Source organism: Podarcis cretensis (genome assembly GCF_951804945.1).
Source record: "Podarcis cretensis genome assembly, chromosome: 8".
NCBI lineage: Eukaryota > Metazoa > Chordata > Lepidosauria > Squamata > Lacertidae > Podarcis > Podarcis cretensis.
In genome coordinates, this window is record NC_137177.1 from 39,553,547 (window position 1) to 39,575,475 (window position 21,929).

General features: G+C 44.4%; 1 long non-coding RNA gene across 1 annotated transcript; it reads right to left on the bottom strand.

Moving 5' to 3' along the window:
• Positions 1 to 3,332: 3,332 nt before the first annotated feature.
• On the bottom strand, positions 3,333 to 9,829 carry LOC307222927. The gene is made up of 3 exons (XR_013841912.1): positions 9,749 to 9,829; positions 4,795 to 4,934; positions 3,333 to 3,758 (listed from the first exon to the last, which is right to left on the bottom strand). It is a non-coding gene; the product is annotated as an uncharacterized lncRNA (long non-coding RNA).
• Positions 9,830 to 21,929: the final 12,100 nt, after the last annotated feature.

The window sequence follows — 21,929 nt, forward strand, 5'->3', positions numbered from 1 at the left end:
GATGAGATTGAGGTGGAATAATTTTGCAGAGTGGATACTTTTCACTAATGCATCATGGGTGACAACTGATTTTTGCCATGCCAGGGAGATTGTTTGGGGATCAAGGTCACCCTGCATGTGACAAAAATGTATTGCTGTCTGGGATTTCCATCTAAATGCTTTTGGCTCTGACTATTCATTTATTGTGGTGTTGCCCAACTGGATAAAAATGTGGCTAACCATAAACTCAAGAAGATCAAACCTCTCCATTCTTAAGGAAATCAGCCCTGAGTGCTCACTGGAAGGACAGATCCTGAAGCTGAGGCTCCAATACTTTGGCCACCTCATGAGAAGAGAAGACTCCCTGGAAAAGACCCTGATGTTGGGAAAGATGGGAGGGCACAAGGAGAAGGGGACGACAGAGGATGAGATGGTTGGACAGTGTTCTCGAAGCTACAAACATGAGTCTGACCAAACTGCAGGAGGCAGTGGAAGACAGGAGTGCCTGGCGTGCTCTGGTCCATGGGGTCACGAAGAGTTGGACACGACTAAACGACTAAACAACAACAAACCATAAACTCAGGGTTGTCTAGCTAGATAACCTTCAATCGCACCTTTAGCTGTGATTCCTGCATTGCACTAGAATCGCTGACAGGTGGCTGCCCAGCCTCTGTTTAAAAACCTCATATGAAGGAGAGTACACCACCTTCTGAGGTAGTCCATTCCACTGTCAACCAGCTCTTCCCATCATAAAGGTCCTCATAATTTTTTTAGTCAGAATCTCCTTTCTTGGAATTTGATTCCATTGGTTCAGTCCTATCCTCTGGAGCAGGAGAAAACAAGTTTGCTCCATCTTCCATGTGACAGCCTTTCAGATATCTGAAGATAGCTATCCTGTCACCTATCAGTCTTCTCTTCTCCAGGCCAAACATACTCAACCCCTTCAACTGTTCCTCATAATGTTTGGTTTCCAGACCCAGTATCATCTTGGTAACCCTCCTCTGCACATGATCCAGTTTGACAATATCCTTCTTAAATTTTGGTGCCAAGAACTGGACACAGGACTTCAGGTGGGGTCTGGCCAAAGCAGATTAGAGCAGATTTATTACTTCCCTAGATCTGAACATTAAACTTCTATTAATGTGGCCTAGGATAGCATTCCCCCCCTGATGCATTACTCTTTTGACTGTGATGTTAAGCTTGTGGTCTACTAAGACACCTAGATCCTTTTTCACATGTACTGCTGATATAGAAAAGTTAGCTAGCCCAGAAACATCACATTGCCATAAGAGAAACATGTGGAACCCTTTGAAGTAATTGAATGATGCTGGTTTGAATGAAAACGGGTGGACTGCTAAATCTGGGGACTCTCTTCTTCTGTAGTTTATATACTTTCACACAGTGTAAAATGTGCCCAATATGGGGACACAAAGGTTTGAAGTTCCTGAAATGTAGTTTCAGTGACAAGATGAAGAAATCAGAACATATTGGGAAATGTCACATTTACATTTTAATTAAAAAATCTGAACTAGGTTTTTTTTCCCTTCCATTCTTTCGTTCTGGTAGAAACTCAACATTTAGCCAAATCAAAACTGCACCACGACTTGGGATGTATGCTGAGAAAGAAATACCTTTCAGAACACGAACACACACGGTTTTGTTTAAGTGGGGTGGCCAGTCTACTCTGCTCTGACCACTCACCCAGTCCGATAAATTTCTATAATGACTTATCCATTTTAGATTTCCCATCTGCAAGTTCTTACTGTCAGTATGAATTATTCTCTATGATGCGATTCTCCCATCAACTGAGACAAAGTATGCCTGTTGTAGTGTTCTGTTAACATGACATGCTTCTCATATATCTGTATTCCAAATGTCAAGATGATGGGCTACAGCCAGCCAGAAGTGTTCCATTATCAAGATTTAGGGGAACAATTCACGCTGAAAGAGTGGGGTAGGTAAAACCATTTTGTTTGATCTGCCATCTCTAGCGCAGTGTCAGTTCTGAACAAGTTCTTTATGTGATGGAAGCTTTCCTTGCAAGTAGACTCAAAGGTGTTTAGGAGAATTTATCTGAGGCGGTTTGACTGGTCTGTTTAAGGTGATGTTCATTCCAAGAAGGGTACCTTCATCCTGGAAACAATGGCCCACTGGAAGGCATTTTTTTCCCAAGAGGAAAATAATATTGGTAGGTTGATAGATTTATTTAAATATCTATGAACTGTATTTCCATAGAAAAACAACAAGGAGGCTACAACAAGAAAACACAATACTACAGTCATAACACCACTTAAAAGCATTTACAGCATATTATTAAAAAATGATAAACACTACAATTCTCAAGATGGTCACAACCATGCTCGGCTTACTTAATTGAACCATCCCATAGAGAAGTAACTGTTGCTTGGCAGATCTTGTACTTTAGCAAGATTTATAGACCACTTAATAATAATAAGAATTCTAAGTGGTTTACATAAAACAATATAAAATATGCATTAAAAGTAGTGATAAATACAAAATTCTAAAACTGCAGACGTAATAAAAGTATCAAAATATAGACAAAAAAATCAATCACTTTAAAAGCAAATGTACATAATAAAATTACATGTCAAGGTAGGCATGACTAAACAAAAAAAAAGGTTTAAGCAGGCATCAAAAACAGTACAATGAAGGCACTTGCCTAATATCAATGGGTAGGGAGTTCCAGAGGATAAGTCCTGCCACACTAAAGGATTGCCTTTATTATAACATCACAAGGAATATAAAGTTACAATCCTGATCTGAGTGGCTCCTACTAAATATACAACCTACTTTCAAACAAAGGAAGAGTGCCACCAAATTACATTACAGTGAACTTCCAAGCTTTGATGAATGTTAGCTTTCATGCCTGAAGAATAGCAATCCCATTCGCAGATGAATTCCACACACACATCCAAAAGAAAGAGAGATTTTTCACACTCTTGAGTTTTCAGACTTCATCTGGGGCTGCCAGCATGCACTAAATTTCAGACGTTCACTGTAACATACATGTTAATTAGCTGGATTGAAGGACGAGAATGTTAGATTAGATGTTTATACCCTGCTTTTATATCACAATAAGGCACAAAATGGCTTACAATACAAAACAGAAATGCAATATAAAATACTGAATGCAATATAAAATATAATACACAATAGACTAAAGATTACATAATAAATACAATAATGTCAAGAACAATTATCTTCCAGCTGCTGGGTTTTTTGTTTTTGCTTTCCCTGGTGCAGCAGAGGCTCCCACACTTCAACCCAGATCCCCCACAAGACCTCCCCAAATACTTTCTCCCCCACCCAAAGTCAGCATTAGCCCCGCACATCTGAGGGGTCTCCCAGCCCACCCATCTAATGTTCCAGGTGATCACCCTTGGTCAAGAATCTCCATGCAATCTGAGAGAAACTGTATTATAGCAATCTCCCCCAACCTGAACCACAACTCGTATCAGTCCCAGCACCATATAATTGTGCAGGGTGGGGCTGATGGGAGTTGTGGTCCAAAACTTCTGGAAGGTACCATATTGCAGGAGGCTGCCTTATAGCATTGCAAAGGATGCTGGGATGCCCCCCCCCCAGCCTTGTCCTATGCCATGATAACACAGGGTAAAGGTTTTGCTCATTCATTGTCTCCATTTTCAGATAAATCACAAGTGTATTCTGTTACACACATGCATTCCACTTCTGGGCAGTGAGAAGTTTTAGTGGTGCCGTTTCCTTGGAATAGAGCTCACTGGAAACTGATGGTGCTTCTATAAAAAAAGGTTTTATTTATGCATAAATACATAGTAAGGATCAGATCATGGCATTAACACTCCAGTCCAGTGGTACCTCGGGTTAAGTACTTAATTCGTTCTGGAGGTCTGTTCTTAACCTGAAACTGTTCTTAACCTGAAGCACCACTTTAGCTAATGGGGCCTCCTGCTGCTGCCGCGCCACCGGAGCACGATTTCTGTTCTCATCCTGAAGCAAAGTTCTTAACCCGAGGTACTATTTCTGGGTTAGCAGAGTCTGTAACCTGAAGCGTATGTAACCCAAGGTACCACTGTAGTTACTTCTTTCCCCATTACATTTTAGGAGGCCACCAGCACCGTCAGATACTTCCAGGAATCAACTAAGCCTACTGTATTTCTTTGTTCATCTCAGAATTACAGGGTTAGCTTGTCCCCTCCCCCTGGCCAGGCGAGGGACAAAAGGATGAGTCTTCCTCTCTGCACAAACACACATACACCTCTCTCCTCCAATCACAAGGGTACAAACTGAAATAATAACCACAAGCTAACACAGGGCATGCCTGGGCACTTAATTGTCAGTGCAGTTCCCACACTCTTACTGCATCTAGATAATTTACAGTCAAGAGTCACCGGGTTAGAAAAGATCCTCTTCTCATTCAGACCTTTGGGATGTGAGACAAGAACTTCAGTTCACATTTTTAGGCAAACTAGTACGCCAACCAAAAGATACCCTTTGAAATTTGCAGTTCCCTGAATATTGCAATGCAGTTCTCCAACCAAGAAATGCATGCCAGAAAACATGTGTTGGGGGAGATTAACAAACACAAATGCATATGTTTGTGAAACTAACATACTAAAAATGCAATATGTTAAGGAAACATTGTCTGCAAATATGTGCAGGGGAGCAAAACCCAAACTGATGCAGAAATGGGTCGAGAATTTCAGAGTAGAAAAACGAAAAACTGAGGAAAATAATAATTGACAAGTTCATCCATCTGTGTAATCAGATCCACCCTCAGACCCACAATACTACAATTAATCCTTTCGCAGGCACCTATGATCAGCAGAAGGGCTCAAGTGTGTCCATTTCCTTCTGGGGAAAGTTTTCACTCCACTGCCTTGAAGATGTCCCAAGTGCCCACAGCCTCATCTCAGTTCCCAGGTCAATCTTCTAGGTCCAGAATATTGGAAACACTGTAAAAAAGAGAATAAGGGAATAGGTTTATTTAAAATAAAAGGCAATGTTAAATTTAGAATTGCGGATAGAAGATTAGAAAACGGAAGATTCGCAAATGAGCTGAAGGAAGTCAAAATTACGTATCTGTGATAATATTGAAAATGTATGTTTAAATTTTGTATTGGAAATTGAATAAAAATAATTTAAAAAAAAAAACTTCTGGGTCCAGAAGGCAATTACCTCTCTGTATGTATGGTATGTATGTCATTTGGTATTTCGTCTTAGCTGATAGCCAGGGGGGTTGCTGCTGTGCTGTCACGTTCTCCAGGCTTCTGGGTTAAGAAGCAATCTTGGGAAAGTCAGCTCCCAGGTACCTCCCAGGCCACCCCAATAGTTCCTGCTTTGGAACTTGGTCACAGCATGGGAAGGCAAGTCTCGTATACATGTGAAGTATTAGAGCATGCTTTTCGACATATAAAGCTTGGGAGCCAGATATCTGGAAGTCCACTTGCTCCCTTATAGACCTGCCCAGTCCCTGGAGGCACTGGGGGATGCTCTTCTCATGGTGACGCAGTTCTCTCAGGTACAGCATGTGGTGACTCGTGAGAGGGTGTTCTCAATAGTAACAAGCACATCAACTTTGGAATGCCCTCTTCCTTCAGGTGTGAGCAGCACCACCATTGATGACAATTAACCACCAAGGATTTGACTAAGATGGTGCCCCTGGCTTGGTTGATGCGGTTATATTGCTAGTACACTGTCTGTTTTTACACTGAATTGAATTTACACTTATTTATTTCATTTATTTATTTCATAAAATTTATACAATGCCTGATTGTAGAAAGAAAACCTCAAAGCAGTATACCAAAAGATAAAATAAGAAAACAAGAAAGATTTACAGCTATACTTTTAAAAACGCAGAAACGTTAATACTAAAACAAATTAAAATTACCTCAACTTTCTATGCATCTGGGTAGCCTTGTCTTAACAAGAATGTTTCAGCAGGCACCAGGAAGGGTAAAGTGAAGGTACCTGCTGGACTTCAACAGGCAAGGAGTTCCAAAGTGAAATACGATTTTCTTGTATTGTTTTCATGGGGTTTTTTTTTGCTCTAGAATGGTGTAAACCAGGCTTCCTCAACCTCAGCCCTCCAGATGTTTTGAGACTACAATTCCCATCATCCCTGACCACTGGTCCTGCTAGCTAGGGATCATGGGAGTTGTAGGCCAAAGACATCTGGGGGGCCGAGGTTGAGGAAGCCTGGTGTAAACAGTGAGTAGCATATTATATTTTTTTCTTTTTTAGGGTGAAGGGCGGAGGGAGGACAAGGAGATTCTTCAACTCCCACAGCTCTGCTGCCATCACCAGAAAATGGCAGCCGCCTCTTTGGGCACCCTGGCTCCAGCAAGTTGAGTTTCCAGAGATATTCAGGCCAACTCCTCAAAGAGAGGCTTCCTAATGGCTCCAAGCAGCTCATTTGCAGCACTTATTTATTTTTTTCATTTTCATTGGAAAAGAGCATAAATGAATAAAGAAGCCTATCTCCCTTCCTCGCTGTCAGGAAGAAGAAAAGCCCATCCTTTCCTACATAGGGAAGTGACACTGTGGATTAGCCCCATAGCCTAAGAAGAAATCCTCCTTGGCTGACATCACTACTCCACATAAAGCAGGCTGCAATGCCGCTGTCTTTTTGATCAGGGGGAGGGGGGCAATCCCCCCACCAAGGCCTCTCTTCCCCTGACAGACTGCTTGTCCTTTTTAATGCTACATGAGAGCACCAGCCGGAGTTTTCCTCCCCTCGGAGCTAGTGGCACTGATTAGAGAGGCTGGTGGATGCCTGGGGGGGACTCACTTCTCTGGCCAAAGCAACTCACTCTGTCAGGCTCCCTTCCCTTTTCACCTTATTATTATTATTATTATTATTATTATTATTATTATTAATTGAATTTATATACCGCCCTATACCCGGAGGTCTCCTTTACAGGCTGGGCTCCCCCTCACAGGTCTCCATTGCTTGGCTGACCCTGCAATGCCAGTTCTCCTAAATAAGCATCCTCTGCAGTCACCCTGCCTCTCAGGTCTTCTCCTTAAACCACTGCCCAGTTTTGTCCCATGCAATCTGGGAGCATCCTCTTTGACTGCAAGACTTGGAGTCCAGCAGAGTCTCTATATTAACCTTCCAACAGATCTTGCTTGCCCATTAGATTTCCAGGAGAGGCCCAAAGTGCAGCACAGAGCAAATGTTTATTTTGACTCACCAGCATCCAGCATCAGCCAAACACTCTCTCTCTCTCTCTCTCTCTCTCTCACACACACACACACACACACACACACACACACACTGCTCACATACACAGTCCCTCTTGACCTATTGTTCTGTCTCCTGGGATAATGTGGCATCAAGCCAGCTGAGGTGAGAAAAGGCTCACCCATGTGTCTCTATGGCAACCTCTTTAGGCTTGTGAATCACAGGGCTTAACCGGCCAGCCAAAGACATTAACAAGGAACTGGACTGGCCGATTTCCTCTTATAGATTCTAGCCCATATACACAGGATCGCAGCTTTGGAAGGAACCCAGGGTATCATGCAGACTGATCCTCCAAGCTCATATTGATACACTTCCTGATGCTAGCAGGATGCTCAGATTGTTATGTAAGCGAGCCAGGGTAGTGGTAGAGAGAACCTCGTGTCTTGGCAAATTTCATGTCTGAGTTTGCTTCTTTTCTTCTTCCCTTCCCATCCCCTTTTCCTTTCATGTCAGGTCTTTTTAGATTGCAAGCCTGAGGGCAAGGACTATGTAATCTTTTATTTATTTGTAAGCTTCTCTAACTGTATGCTCTGAATGAATGAGTAAATAAACACCAAGTTACTTTGCCCAATCTGCAATTCCTCACCACAGAAAGAGCAATACTATACATTTCACTTCTTAAACTGTCTAGCTTTCCCCCTTACATGGGACCAAGAAAGCAGCTGCAATTAGATTAAATAAGTTAATCAACTAAAGTGATAGTTGATTAACTGATGAAGCTGATGTTAAATGGTGAGGGAATGTTTTAATTAGTGTGTGGGTACAAATTAAAAGTACCCGTTTATTTTCTGAGATTTTAATCCATCTGAATTACTGTAGCAAGAAATAAAGAAGGAGGAATTATAAACGGCTATTTCCAACTTGTATTTATTAAATTGCAAGTTACCTTTTGCATACATCCATATTTCAAACCAGGCAACTTTATTTAGGGTTTTCTTCTTGTTTTGTAAGATGCAGAGCCATTTCAAAATGATTGATTGATTGATTGATTGATTGATTGATTGATTGATTGATCAATGACTTGATTGCACAGCAGATGATTAATCAGTTAAAGTTATTTCATTCTGCTCACTTTCCACATGGATGTTCTCTTTGCACAACAGAGCCCTGGCCAACAATGCCTAGTTGTTGTTTTTATCTAGTGTTTCTTGAACACTTGTTCCCGACTGAGGCAGCTATGACCTTAGCTAGTGAAAACCAGCTTCAAATCCTTACACACAAGGACACAAGAAGAACCTGCTGGATCAGACCAATGGTCAATCTAGTCCAGGGGTCGGCAAACTACGGTCCCCGGACCAGATCAGTCCCACCTGGGTCCTAAATCGGACCCACACCGCGAAGCCGGAACCCACCGCGATTCCGAGTCTCCCGGCAATGGTGACGGAAGGAAGAGGCCGAGCGACGGCAGCTCTGCCAATCAAACGTAGCACCTGGTTTACCTCAGCGACGTTTGATTGGCAGACATGCCCGCACCATGCTGAGGTAAATCAGGCATGGCATTTGATTGGCAGAGCCGCCACCACTTGGCCTCTTCCTCCCTCTGCCGCCACCGCTGCCGCCACCCTGGTGCTCCTGTGGGCCCGAGAGTGGAGTGGACGAGCTCACTCTGCCTACCCACTTCACAAGAAGCAGCAGCAGCAGTGGTGGCGGTGGTGGTGGCAGCAGCAGCCCCTGGGAAGGTAAGTGCAGTGCCTTCTTTCTCTAGGCGGGGAGTAAGCCCATTTTGTGCCACCACCACCAGCGAAAGAGGCAGGCGGCAAACTGAGAAGGCTGCAGGGGCTGGGGGTGGCTATGTGCAGTGTGCATAGGAATTGAGAGAGAGAGAGAGTGTCCAGCCCTCCACAAGGTCTGAGGGACAGTGGAACGGCCTCCTGTGAAAAAAGTTTGCTGACCCCTGATCTAGTCCAACATCCTGATCTCACAGTGGCCAACTAGATGCCTGTGGAAAACCCACAAGCAGGACCCAAGCACATGAGCTCTCTCCCTTCCTGCAATTTCCAACAACGGGTGCTCAAAAGCATTAATGTCTCTGGGCATGGAGGCAGAGGATAGCCATTGTGGCTAATAGGCATTGATAACTTTATCCATGAATTTCTCCAGTCCCTTTTAAGTCATCCATGCTTGTGGCCATCACTTCCTCCTGTTTAAGAGATGGAGTGAGGATTAAATCTGTGGATTAAAATACACCTCCTATCCCATGTGTGTAAGAGAAATATGAAAAGTAAGAGGGCTGTGAAGCCTTTTTAGCAGGGTAAAACACTTCTATGTTTTGCAGCTTACTAAAGCTTAGGAATAAGGCAATTACACCTCTTTATCCCATTTATTTGTGCTCTCCTGACCTGCCCCTCTTCACCTCAATTGCAGAGAATGAACCACATGTTTTTGTAAGATAAACAACAACAACAAAGGTTTATCTGCATTTCAATGCAGGCAGCAAATACAATACAGGTAAGAAAACCTCTCAGGTACAAAATACGAAAGTACTGAATTTGTTGTGTGTATCTGGAGCCCCAAGACACTCACCTGATTAGCTTGGAAGCATGGTGGAGAGACAATCTCCTCAGCAGCAGGAAGAAGTATAAAAGATTATATGCTTTGTTGCAGAATTCTCCTTTGTTACAGAATTCCTGCCCAGAGGAGGAAGGGAAAGTGACCACACAGAGGATCTTCTCCAGGAAGCTTAAGAACTCTCCATGTAGTAGCCATGCATAATTTCATAAACTTCTGTCATTTCACCTCTTTTGGGGTTTTTCTCTAAACTGGAAGGTCCTTTATGCTGTACCCTTTCTGCACAGGGGAATTGCTCTGCTCCCTTGATCAGCTGACCTTGGCTGATCTTGCGAAGCTCATAACTTCTTGGCCTGACCTACCGCCCTTGAGGATAAGATTGTAGCTCTGGGATAGAGCATCTCCTATGCATGTAGAAGGTGCCAGAATTGATCCCTGACATCTTCAGGAGGGACTGGGAAAGCCCCCCTCACCTGCTGCCAGTCAGTGCAGACAATACTGTGTCAGATGGCACCAGGGTCTGACTCTGTGTTCAGTAGCTTGCTCTGGTTATACTGGGGCAGAGCTTTGCCTTCAGAAAGTCCCAGGTTCCTTCCCTGGCATCTTCAGCTAAGAATGCCTGGCACCCTGAAGAGAGGCTGCCAGTCAGTGTAAGCAATACTGAACTAGATGGATTGGTTTATGTCACAGGGTGATAGAAGAGGAATGGCACTTTCAGGGATTTGCGGGACCTGCTACTTCTTTCCTGTGGATAATTTTTCTTCTTCCTGTCCCCTGAAACTAAAACATGGATGTTGTTGTTGTTGTTGTTGTTGTTGTTGTTGTTGTTGTTGTTGTTGTTTAATAAAAGTGTTTGCTCTTTGCTAAGCTTCAGCTGCAAATTCCAACAAAACCCCTATGCCAAGTAGCTGGACAGAGCCAGGCTGAGAGATTGGGTAGCCCTTCCTTTGGTATCCTAGCAACTTGCCTCTGCCTGGAGGCAAGAGGTAGTTTTATCCCAGATGTCCACCACCTTCCCAACACACACACACACACACACACACACACACACACACACACACACCCTGGGGGGAATGGACCAGACTGTGGATCCACCATGAAGAAACGGCATTTTAAAACGTTTGCCAATTGAGAGAAATCACAGGGAGAAATCTTATTCCCTCCCGAAGTATAACAACTTCTGGCATAGGAGATCGACTCTAAAACGCTGTTTCTAACCTCATGCAAGCACATTTGATCTGTATCCATTCATGGCGATGCCTTAAGAAAGAAATGCTGGAAGAAGCAGAGAAAGAAATCCTCTCCACCCGTGCCCTGCTTCTGGGTTGTAGGTCAACTCTGCTGTGCAGTCAGATGGGATCAGCTCCTCTTGCCGCCGTCTCCACCAGAAGAAGGAGCCCACATGGCCTTGGCCAATAAAAGGAAATGATTAAGATCACTGAACCCCTGTCAGAATGCTTTGCGCTCTGCAGCACAGAAGCAGAAAGACAAGAGGCAGACCTGCTGCTTCAAAGGGGAAGGAAAGGAGGCAGGGGCTGGCATTAGGCTAGAGTCATGGGATTGTAGAGTTGGAGGGGACACAAAGGGTATGCTAGCCCAACCTCTGCAATGCAAAAATCACAACTAAAGAATCCCCCTGGACAGTTTCCAGCACAGTAAACTGACCATTGCTCCTAGTCAGAGGAGCACTACACAAAAACTGCTCCTTACTTACTCGGAAGTAAACTCCATAAAGGATTGCCATACGTCTGGAATTTTCCCGACATAGTCAGGTATTGGATGTCAGAAAGTGTTCAGGCAGAAATCACTGAAATATCCGGGAAAATCCGGACTCTTCTCTCTTTTTTTGAGATTTTGCAGAAAAAGTTCAACAACTTTGGGCAAAACTAAAAAGCTTAGCAACTTTGCACCCCTCCGGATATTCACTTTTTGAAATATGGCAACCCTACGTAAAGTCCCATGGAGCCTCGCATAAATATGAAGCAAGGCACAACCTCGGAGGAGAGGAAAAATGCAGATTATGAGGCAAAACAGTTGCTGATTTATTTTGCAAAATTTCAATCAATCAATCAATCAATCTTTATTATGGTCCAGAGACCCAACAGATCATTACAAAGTAATACACAATTCAGACAGCCTACCTCCAGGTTAAACCAACATTTTGTTCAGATTTAAAGATAGGGATCATTGGTTCTTGCAACCACCGATAAAAACTTCACCACTGCTAATGTTCAAGCATTTGTCCGGTCTTCCAATAGGAACCTGACATAGTGAGCCTCTGATTTTCCCTGGAAAGGTACCAGCAAGGGTATTATCAGTTCAGCCCTGGCTTGCTCGTATTTCGCAAAAATTATAAAACACTTCACAACCCAAGATTACCAAAGTAATGAGATAAAATGCAAAATAAACCAAAAGCATCAGGCAGGATTCAACTAATGAGTCCTATCAGCAGAATCCTGCACCAGCTTTACACCCTCTGCTGCCCCCACTCCAGTTTATTTACTTATTTATTTATTACCCACCCTTCACCCCAAAGCACTTCTTTTCATCTGTCCTGAATCTTCAAACATTCAGCTTCATTGGAGGCCCACAAGTTATTGTGGTTATGAAAGAGGGAGAAAAAAATTTCTCCACCCACTTTTTCCACACGAGGCATCATTTCATAAACTTCTATCACATCACTTCTTAGTCAACTTTTCTCTAAACCAAAAAGTCCCAAACACTGCAACCTTTCCTCAGAGGGGAGTCACACCACAACGTTGATCATTTCTGGCAAGGAGTATGTCACTGCAATCATGCATGTTGTTGCCGGGATTCCAAAGGATGGTGGAATGTTGGGGATGGATAGATGAGAGGTAACTGATGGTCAGCATCTTCTCTGAATGTTCTGTGGGCCAAATTAGATGGGACATGTGGTTTCCTCTGGTGCTTGCTGTTCTTTTTCTTTTTCTTTAATTAAAAGCAGCCTTGGATACAAAAGTGGTCACAAGAGGGACGGTTTAACCTTTACAAAGCATCCATAATCTTGCTCTGCAATTAGACACCCAGAGGGACACTATTTCAGTAGGTGGGGATGAGATCCTCAACACAGTTTAAAAGTTTCCTCTTCAATATATCAGAGAGCAAATTCATCAAATCATAGAATTGGAGAGTTGGAAGGGACCCTGAGGATCATCTAATCCAACCTCCTAGAAAACAGGAATATGCAGTAGTCCCATACAAGGACTGAACCTACAACCTTGACATTATCAGCACCATGCTCTAACTAAGCTTGTTATTGTTTAGTGGTTTAGTCATGTCCGACTCTTCGTGACCCCATGGACCAGAGCACGCCAGGCACTCCTGTCTTCCACTGCCTCCCGCAGTTAGGCCAAACTCATGCTGGTAGCTTCAAGAACACTGTCCAACCATCTCATCCTCTGTCATCCCCTACTCTTTGTGCCCTCCATCTTTCCCAACATCAGGGTCTTTTCCAGGGAGTCTTCTCTTCTCATGAGGTGGCCAAAGTATTGGAGCCTCAGCTTCACGATCTGTCCTTCCAGTGAGCATTCAGGGCTGATTTCCTTCAGAATGGATAGGTTTGATCTTCTTGCAGTCCATGGGACTCTCAAGAGTCTCCTCCAGCATCATAATTCAAAAGCATCAATTCTTCGGCGATCAGCCTTCTTTATGGTCCAGCTCTCACTTCCATACATCACTACTGGGAAAACCATAACTTTAGCTATACGGACCTTTGTTGGCAAGGTGATGTCTCTGCTTTTTAAGACGCTGTCTAGGTTTGTCATTGCTTTTCTCCCAAGAAGCAGGCGTCTTTTAATTTTGTGACTGTTGTCACCATCTGCAGTGATCATGGAGCCCAAGAAAGTAAAATCTCTCACTGTCTCCATTTCTTCTATTTGCCAGGAGGTGATGGGACCAGTGGCCATGCTCTAACTAAGCTATCCAGGCTGATTGCAGGGAAATGGTATCCTTTCAGCAGATGCATTGCAGTTCTACCAATTCTGATGGGCAGCAGCTCTCCAGGGTTTCAGGCAGGACCTTCCGCATGCAGAACCGACTGCTTGAATCGCTCCTTGACTTGCAGAGAGGCTCCCAGTTCTGAGGGCAGAATGAATTTTTTTGCCCTGTTCCATCTAAAGGAATCCCACTCCCTAAGAGGAGGATGCAAGCGGCTTCTCTGAGCCCTGACGAGAGGCAGGATATCAAGGCCATGCCTTGCTGCAGCTTTTATTTTGCAGGCACAAAAGGGGGGATTGAAGTCTGGGTTAAGGGATTCGGTTTGAAAAGCTGCTGCACTCCCTTTATGTGAGGAGTTCATTGTCTTTATATCTGCAGCGCTCGTCTTCCGCGGATGGCAATTCAATGAACTAGCCCCGGAGCTGCAGATTGGAGCTCAGCATTCAAAAGCCATCTGTGCCGGCAAGTACCAGAAGCAAGGCCTTCTCTGGGCTGCCGGAGAGTTAAGCCAACTGTTATCCTCTCAGATACTGTCTTACATATGCTGGGTTTCTCATCAGCCTCACCGAGTCATTGCCTGTGGAGCTGGACTGGTATATGCACCAGATTCATAAGAGCATAAGAAGAGCCTGCTGGATCAGGCCAAGGCCCATCGAGCCCAGCATCTTGTTCTCACAGTGGCCAACCAGATGCCTGTGGGAAGCCCAATAGCAGGACTCCAGCAAAACAGCACTCTCCCTTCCTGTGTTTTCCAGCAGCTGATATTCAGAAGCAATGCTGCCTCTGACAGGGGAGGCAGGGCATAGGCATTGTGCCTAGCAGCCATTGGTTATATTGTCCTCCATGAAAATGACCAATCCTGTTTTAAAGCAATCCAAGTTGGTGGCCATCTCTGGCTCCTGTGAGAGTGGGTTCCATAGTTTAATTATGAGCTGGGTGCAGAGGTGTCTTCTTTTGTCTGTCTAAAATCTTCCAGTGTTTAGTTTCGCTGTGGGTTAAACCACAGAGCCTAGGGCTTGCCGATCAGAAGGTTGGCGGGTCGAATCCCCGCAACGGGGTGAGCTGCCGTTGCTCGGTCCCTGCTCCTGCCAACCTAGCAGTTCGAAAGCACGTCAAAGTGCAAGTAGAGGTACCAGAGGTACCGCTCTGGCGGGAAAGCAAACGGCTTTTCCGTGCACTGCTCTGGTTCACCAGAAGCTGGCCACATGACCCGAAAAAACTGTCTGTGGACAAACGCCGGCTCCCTCATCCAATAAAGCGAGCTGAGCACCGCAACCCCAGAGTCATCCACGATTGGAGGGGTTTCAGCTCTTGGAAAAGTTGGCAAGGCAAGAAATGAAGGAAATGGTGCACAATCAAGAACCTTGTGAAAGGCTGCAGGTAGGGATGGAAGGATCTATCCATTTCAGTTCTCTCAGTTTCTCCCCCCTTTTTTTTCAATCTTAAGTCCTCCACATTTCTGCCGAGATTTGCATTTTCTTGGTTTTTTTAATCCTTGTGAAAATTGTTCAGCGTTTAGTGCAAATCTCTCCCAATAAACACGTTTGTAATTTATCCTAATATGCTTTTTTTGTATGCTTTTTTCATTAATACACCGCTTTTTATGCACACCTTCCCCTAATCTATGCATTTCTGCGAACGTTGGATGGTTGGAGAACTGCTTGCAAAATTTAGATAAGTGTGAATTTTGATAGATGGCTATGTTTTGGTTCCCATATTATTTCAGAAAGTGCAAAGGTGATAGACAGACATGTCTATAAATGTGAACTGAATAGAATTTCTCCCTGCATTCACCCCTGGCTTTAAGGTGTTCAGGCAGGGTGAGGAATAAGCACACCATGACGTAGTGGTTAAGAATGTTGGACTAGGACCTGGGAAAGAACAGGGTTCAAATATCCACTTGACCATGAAGATCACTGGGTGACCTTCGGCTGATCACTGCCTCTCAGCCTAACCTACCTTACTGGATTGTTGTGGAGATTAAATGAGGAGGGGGGAGAATCATGTGAGTTCCTTGCAGAAAAAGGTGGGATATGAATGCAGTCAATCCAATTTTCTGCCCCAAATTCCCTCTGAATGTTCCCTTTGATATTTCTCAAAAGCTGGAAAAGGGGTGTGGAAGCAAACTCCTCCTTAGCGTCTCACCCAGAAAAGTAGAACTTTCAGAGCAAACTTTCCAAAATATATCACAGTGAATTTGCTTAGCATGGAAGATGAAGAAATGTTTGGGGTAGCACTCTGCTTCCCCCCCCCCCCATGCTAGATAACAATCCAATGTACCCCTGGGCAGGTTACCTTCTCTCTCAACAAAGGTGTGATAAACTGCCCCTTTTGCCTTTATTATTAGAAAATACCCCATTGTAATATGAAAAGGACTGTATTCCATATTAATGCCTAATGCGCAGTTCCAAGCAAAGCAAAACAAATTATGTGAAGAAAGAAGCCCAAGCTGTACTGTAGGCTGGCGGTGGGATCAATTACCATAACCCCCCGTGAATACAGAGTATTTTCTGCCTTCCCAGAAGCAATAGATCTTTGCACTAAAGATTCTCACCTCAACCCTACTGTTATACATCATCTGCAAAACATGCCGCTAATGTAAGCATCTTAAAAAACACTTACATGTACACAAGTAAATACTGGAAGGAAAAACAGGGAATAAACCAAAAAAAACAACAGCTGATGTCTATGACAGATCAAGAAAAGTCTAACTTTTCAAATATGAAGAATGAACTTTGGCAAAGGGACGGGCTAAATCTTCACCCTGTCCTCGGAATTTGTAGTCAGTGCATCCGATTCAATCTGCCTAAAGTGCCAGCGTTGCAGAGCAAAGACCGAGGCATCAGCCCATCTCATTAACACCAAGCCTGGGTTTCTTGCACTTAAAATCCTGCAAAAGACTTCAAAGGCTGTTCACCTCTTTTAGCAGGTCTGAGCGGCTGATGTGCCACAAGTAGGTTTAACAAAGGGACAATGGAGAGGAGGGTAAACGCATGCTGGGTTGGGGGGCGGTTTAGGCATGCATAAAGGTGGTTTATATGTACACCTAAAAAGGTAAACTCTGAATACAACATCCCACATGTATCGTATTTCAGGCAGGAGGCAGGGAGCGACCATCTTCAGGTCAAGCTGATCCACCTAGACTACCCAAGTCATCCCTGTTCTGAAACCAGGGTGAACACCAGATTTGGGAGTAGGGGAAATGTAAGCTAGTTCTGCTGCTGTTTCACATGGCTTCTCTTACTAATTTCAGCATGAAGAATGTTTATATTATGCTAAATATATATATAAAAGCAACCCAAGAAGCCTCAGGGAATAAAATAGCAAAAACACAATATGGGTAATACATCTGTAGAAAAGATGGCCAAACTGCAGCCCATAAATCACACCTGGCTACTAGGAATGTTTTAAGGAATTAAAGAGTAGTAGCCCGAGTCCCTGGTATACACAGAGGCTACAGCGGAAATTTGTTTAATTACTTTTATTTATACAGGTATTTGCTGCTTCTAAGGTGTGGCTCCCAGACCCTAACCAGACCGAGATCTACTTAGCTTTAGAGAGATAGTAGCCCCATGCAACTTCAGACCATGTCCTGCGGCAAATTTTGGATACCAGTAATTACTAAATGCGGTCGTCTTAAAAACTGTTTTAAAATTTGCTCCTCTTTCCCTCCAAACACTTCTCTCAGGAACACTGACAGAAAATACAGATGTCCCACGAGGTAAATTCCAGCAAGATTCCCATGCCCTGGCCATATAGTTTAGTACACCTTATTAGGGGGGAAACGGCTCATTGTGTTTCAAGGTTCCCCACTCACAACTATCCTACTTGCAGCTATCCTGGGGGCAGTGGGGGGAGGAAGAAAAGAAAATTAGGTAGTTTTGTGGTATCAGGCCCTATGCAAGATTTTGGAGGGGGACGTGGGTGGCGCTGTGGGTGAAACTACCGAGCCTAGGACTTGCCGATCAGAAGGTTGGCAGTTTGAATCCCCGCGACGGGGTGAGCTCCTGTTGCTCGGTCCCTGTTCCTGCCAACATAGCAGTTCAAAGGCATGTCAAAGTGCAAGTAGATAAATAGGTACCGCTCCAGCGGGAAGGTAAACGGCGTTTCCGTGCGCTGCTCTGGTTTGCCAGAAGCAGCTTAGTCATGCTGGCCACATGACCCGGAAGCTGTACGCCGGCTCCCTTGGCCAATAAAGCGAGATGAGCGCCGCAACCCCAGAGTCGGCCACGACTGGACCTAATGGTCAGGGGTCCCTTTACCTTTAAGATTTTGGAGGGCAGTAAAAGAAAAGCAGCTGCTGTTCTGCTTTGAGCACTGGCTTCAGCACCATGGAAGTGTGACGTAGCTTTCATGGACAGCTACAATGGTTCATAAGAACAGAGCTTGGATGTTGCTTCAGAAGCAACCACCCTCAAACTGAGCCTTAAATAGGAGCTGGCTCCTCCTTCTGTGGGAGGAGCCTCTTTAAAGGGGCCCCACCTTCTTTAGCAGCCATTGGCTCCAATAGGGTGGAGGAGGCTGTGGGTTCCATTAGAGCTTCTGAACTGGAGATCAATTCAACCTCTGCAGACTGGAGAGGCAGGCACACAACGGACTCCTCTTGTGCCAGAGCCCAAGGTTCAGTACGTGTAGCCGGGGCCAGTAATTTCTTCTCTCCCCACACCTTGGAATCTCTGGCTCCATCATCTGGAGAAGGGGAGCCTGGCCACAGGGTCATGACATCTGCTTCTGTTTTGTCAACTCTCAGCCACATGGGAATTGTGGCGTGTGGCTCTGCAGGTTCCTGGGGGCTGGCCACTCTGAGCTCTCAGGCAGTGCAAAGGTCTGCTCATGCCCTTCCCTTTGCCAACTCATATTAGATTTTTAGCTCAAATATCTTTGGCTCTTTTCCAGATTAAATGCCAGTTAGACAGACCTGCCCGCTTACCCTTTCGAGGAAGATAGCAACAGTGGTGAGCTGTAATCATTTACAAAGGTCATGATCGGAAGCTAGCCCGTAAGCAGTCATTTAAAATTCGATTGATCCCTATTTGTAGGCAGGGAAGGAAAATGGACATTTCAGCTGTATTGTAATTATGAGGCTTCCAGGCAGCTGTAAATAGATGTGTGAATCCCTGGCACTGTCCAACACCTGCGAGAAGAAATTATTGCCATCCTCTAACATAGAGATGAGAAAAGGTTGGAGATAAAAACGGCATATAAAAAAGATGAATCATCTTTTCTGCTAATTTGCCACAGTCACCAGCCTCAGAAGGTTATCACAATTATCCCAAGTCAGCTGAACAGCTAAGCCAGGGCCAAGTGCCTTGGAACCATCTCAGAAGAGTAGGGAAGACAGTGTGCATAGAGGAAGAGTTTTAATTTCCTGGGAGGTGAGGGTCAGAAACACAGTATGAAAAGTGAAAACATTGACAGTGGAAGTGGTTCTGGCACGATTCACCCAACTTGGGCCATGCCCAGCTCTTACAAAACACAGCATGGGTGGGCAAGAGGAGTGGGGGGAGACATCCTCAGCCTCTACTTCTTTTCTTTACATAGACCACTGATGGTCAGCGGGGTGACTTCCAGTTTTACAGCCCCACCTGGAGGAAAAAAATGACTGGTGGAAAGGAGCAGGAGAAGATTGGGGTTGCCCCTCCAATTGCTAGATAACACACATGAGATGACAGCACAGCTGGCTATTCCATGAAGCGGTCTGAAGCAAGTTACCTCAGCATGGCACCCTGAGAAGAGGAATTGGAGAAGCCACCACCCAAAGCAGTGAGTTGGGGAGCTGCACACCCTGCCGCCTCACAGCTAACAGCACCACTCCCCATAGCATCGTGCCTCCCCATTTCACAAGAGCAACCAGCACCCAGCACCTGCCACTGTGGGGCACTCACCACCACTGGGTATTTGCCGTCTTGTGCTTCTCTACTTTGGCGGCTGCAGCAGTGCACTCATGGAGGGCGGTGGCAGTACGCTCCTTTACTTACCTCTGGGCCCCCATCTTCCTCCTGCTCATCCTCTTCAGGGCAGCCCAGGGTTGAGTAGAGGAGTGTACCGATGATATCCATGACCACACTGCCACCAGGATCAAGGAGCGAGAGGCAGCAAGTGGCAGTGTGTGCCCGGAGGTGGCAGGTGGCAGAGGACAGGAGGTGTGGGGCAGTGTTGGAGGGGTTGCCTCTAGCTGCAACATGGCTTCAACCCAGCCCCAGAAGGGCCATTGGCCTGATCCAGCAGGCTCTTACATTCTTAAGTTTGCTTGTGCACCTGGGCCAGCCTGGATATACTCTAGTTTATCCCCATTCCTCCCCTCCCTTTAACTCCTATTCCACATCCCCTTGAACTGTGGCCTTGTTGACATTGTTCTTTGCCTCTGTGAGGACTGCTCCTTGCAGCGCTTCTTGCACAGATGCAACATAAGTTTGTAAAGCAAGCACCAGCTAAATTCACTTTTGAATATGTTTTCACAGCCAGAATTAATAGGTTGACCTGTGAATGGAATACACCTATTAGGAGTCATTTACTGAACCAAAAGAGGTAACTAATTGAAAGAACCCCCTTAAATAAATGTAGTACCTGTTAACAACACACAACAGATAGAATAAATTATCTGAGTAATGATGTTCTGTAATTAGCAGGTTTTAACTATTAAAACAAGAGCTACTATATCAGCCAGAGCGATAGACTGACTTGACTATCAGCTTGGCTACAGGAATGTGATCCTGCCCCTCCCCTGAGCTCCTGTTTCAGAGTCAGCGAAAAAGTGAAGCAAACTCTCACTAGGTTCCTAGTCTTTGAACAACTGCACATTAAATATGAAAACGTGAATCACCGCTCCCAATAAAATCAGGAAATAGATTGTGCATTTCTGTACCCTCATCCCAAAGCACCCCTCCATCCCTACCACACCACAGTTTGCACAGGGCTGGCCCAAGACGTTTTGGCACCTGAGGAAGACCCCCAAAATGGGGCTCCCTCCTCCCCACCAGGGAAAAAGGAGTCAGGGAAGATCTACATCAGGAATGGGGGGGGGGAGAGAAAGATTGACATTGGGATCTGCTGTGCCAGTCACCTCACCTTGCCTCATAGATAGGCCAGCTCTGAGTTTGCTCTCTGACCAGTTTTCTAGCCATACAGAAATAATGTTTCCCCCTTTTCTTCCTAATGTAACACTAACGTCTCAACAAATGAAACTGATAGTGTATGTAGAAAATGTAATTTGAAAGAAGAGACATTTCACATACTTTTGTAAACCAAGAAATCTTTAATAAAAAAGATCTTGTTTGTTTGTTTTTAACTTATCTAAGCACTGCCTTCCACTCAGCATCACTTTCACAGCTCTGCCCATCACTTAAAAAAAATGGGTACCGAATTTCTTTATTTTAAATGGTGATAGCCTACCTTTCAATCAAATTTATGCAGGCACCTTACAGATGACACTGAAAATAGACTTCCCCAGCCAGCAGCGAGGCCTTTCCAGAGAAGAGGGCTGGGGCTGATGGGAGTTGTAGTCAAAAACATCAGGATCACACCTGTTCAGGGGAAGCTGTTTTTAAGTGCATGCTGTAAGGTGCCTGGATAATATTTTATTGAAAGGTGGTATATAGACTTTTAGAATTTATAAATAAACAAACCGTTCTCATGCAAATCGGCCCCATGGCAGTAGTAATTTTAATACAAATTTATTATTGCAACATTGTGCTTTTATTTTATTTTATTTTTTAAAAAGTTTAAAAGCTGGACTGAGTGATTTAGGGCCAGTTCACCATCTCCCAGCCCAGCCTACCTCACAGGATTGTTGTGAGGATTAATTAGGGCAAGGGAGAACCGTCTCCTTGAGCTCCCTGGAAGAAAACAGTGATTGGTTAAGGGCAGCTGGCTTCTTCCTTTTCATGCTTGGGATTCATCTTTAATCCCAAACCACAACATGGAATCCACTTCAAAAAACAATCATTCCCAGATATTCTGACATGACAGCACATCTCCAATTGCCTCTTCCTCTCTTATGCAGAGAGCAGAGCCAGCCTCTTTTTAAAGGGCTGTGCTGAAGAGGGAATTTTGGCATATATAATTTTTTAAAAATATGGATTAATATATTCGTTGTGAAATAAGAAACACACTTCATTTTTACATACACGTGTATTGTGGAATGATATTATTATTGTATTATTGCAGTTTTGATTGATGTGAACCACTTTGGTATTCCCTGAATGAAATATGTAATAGTAATAATAATGATGATGATGAT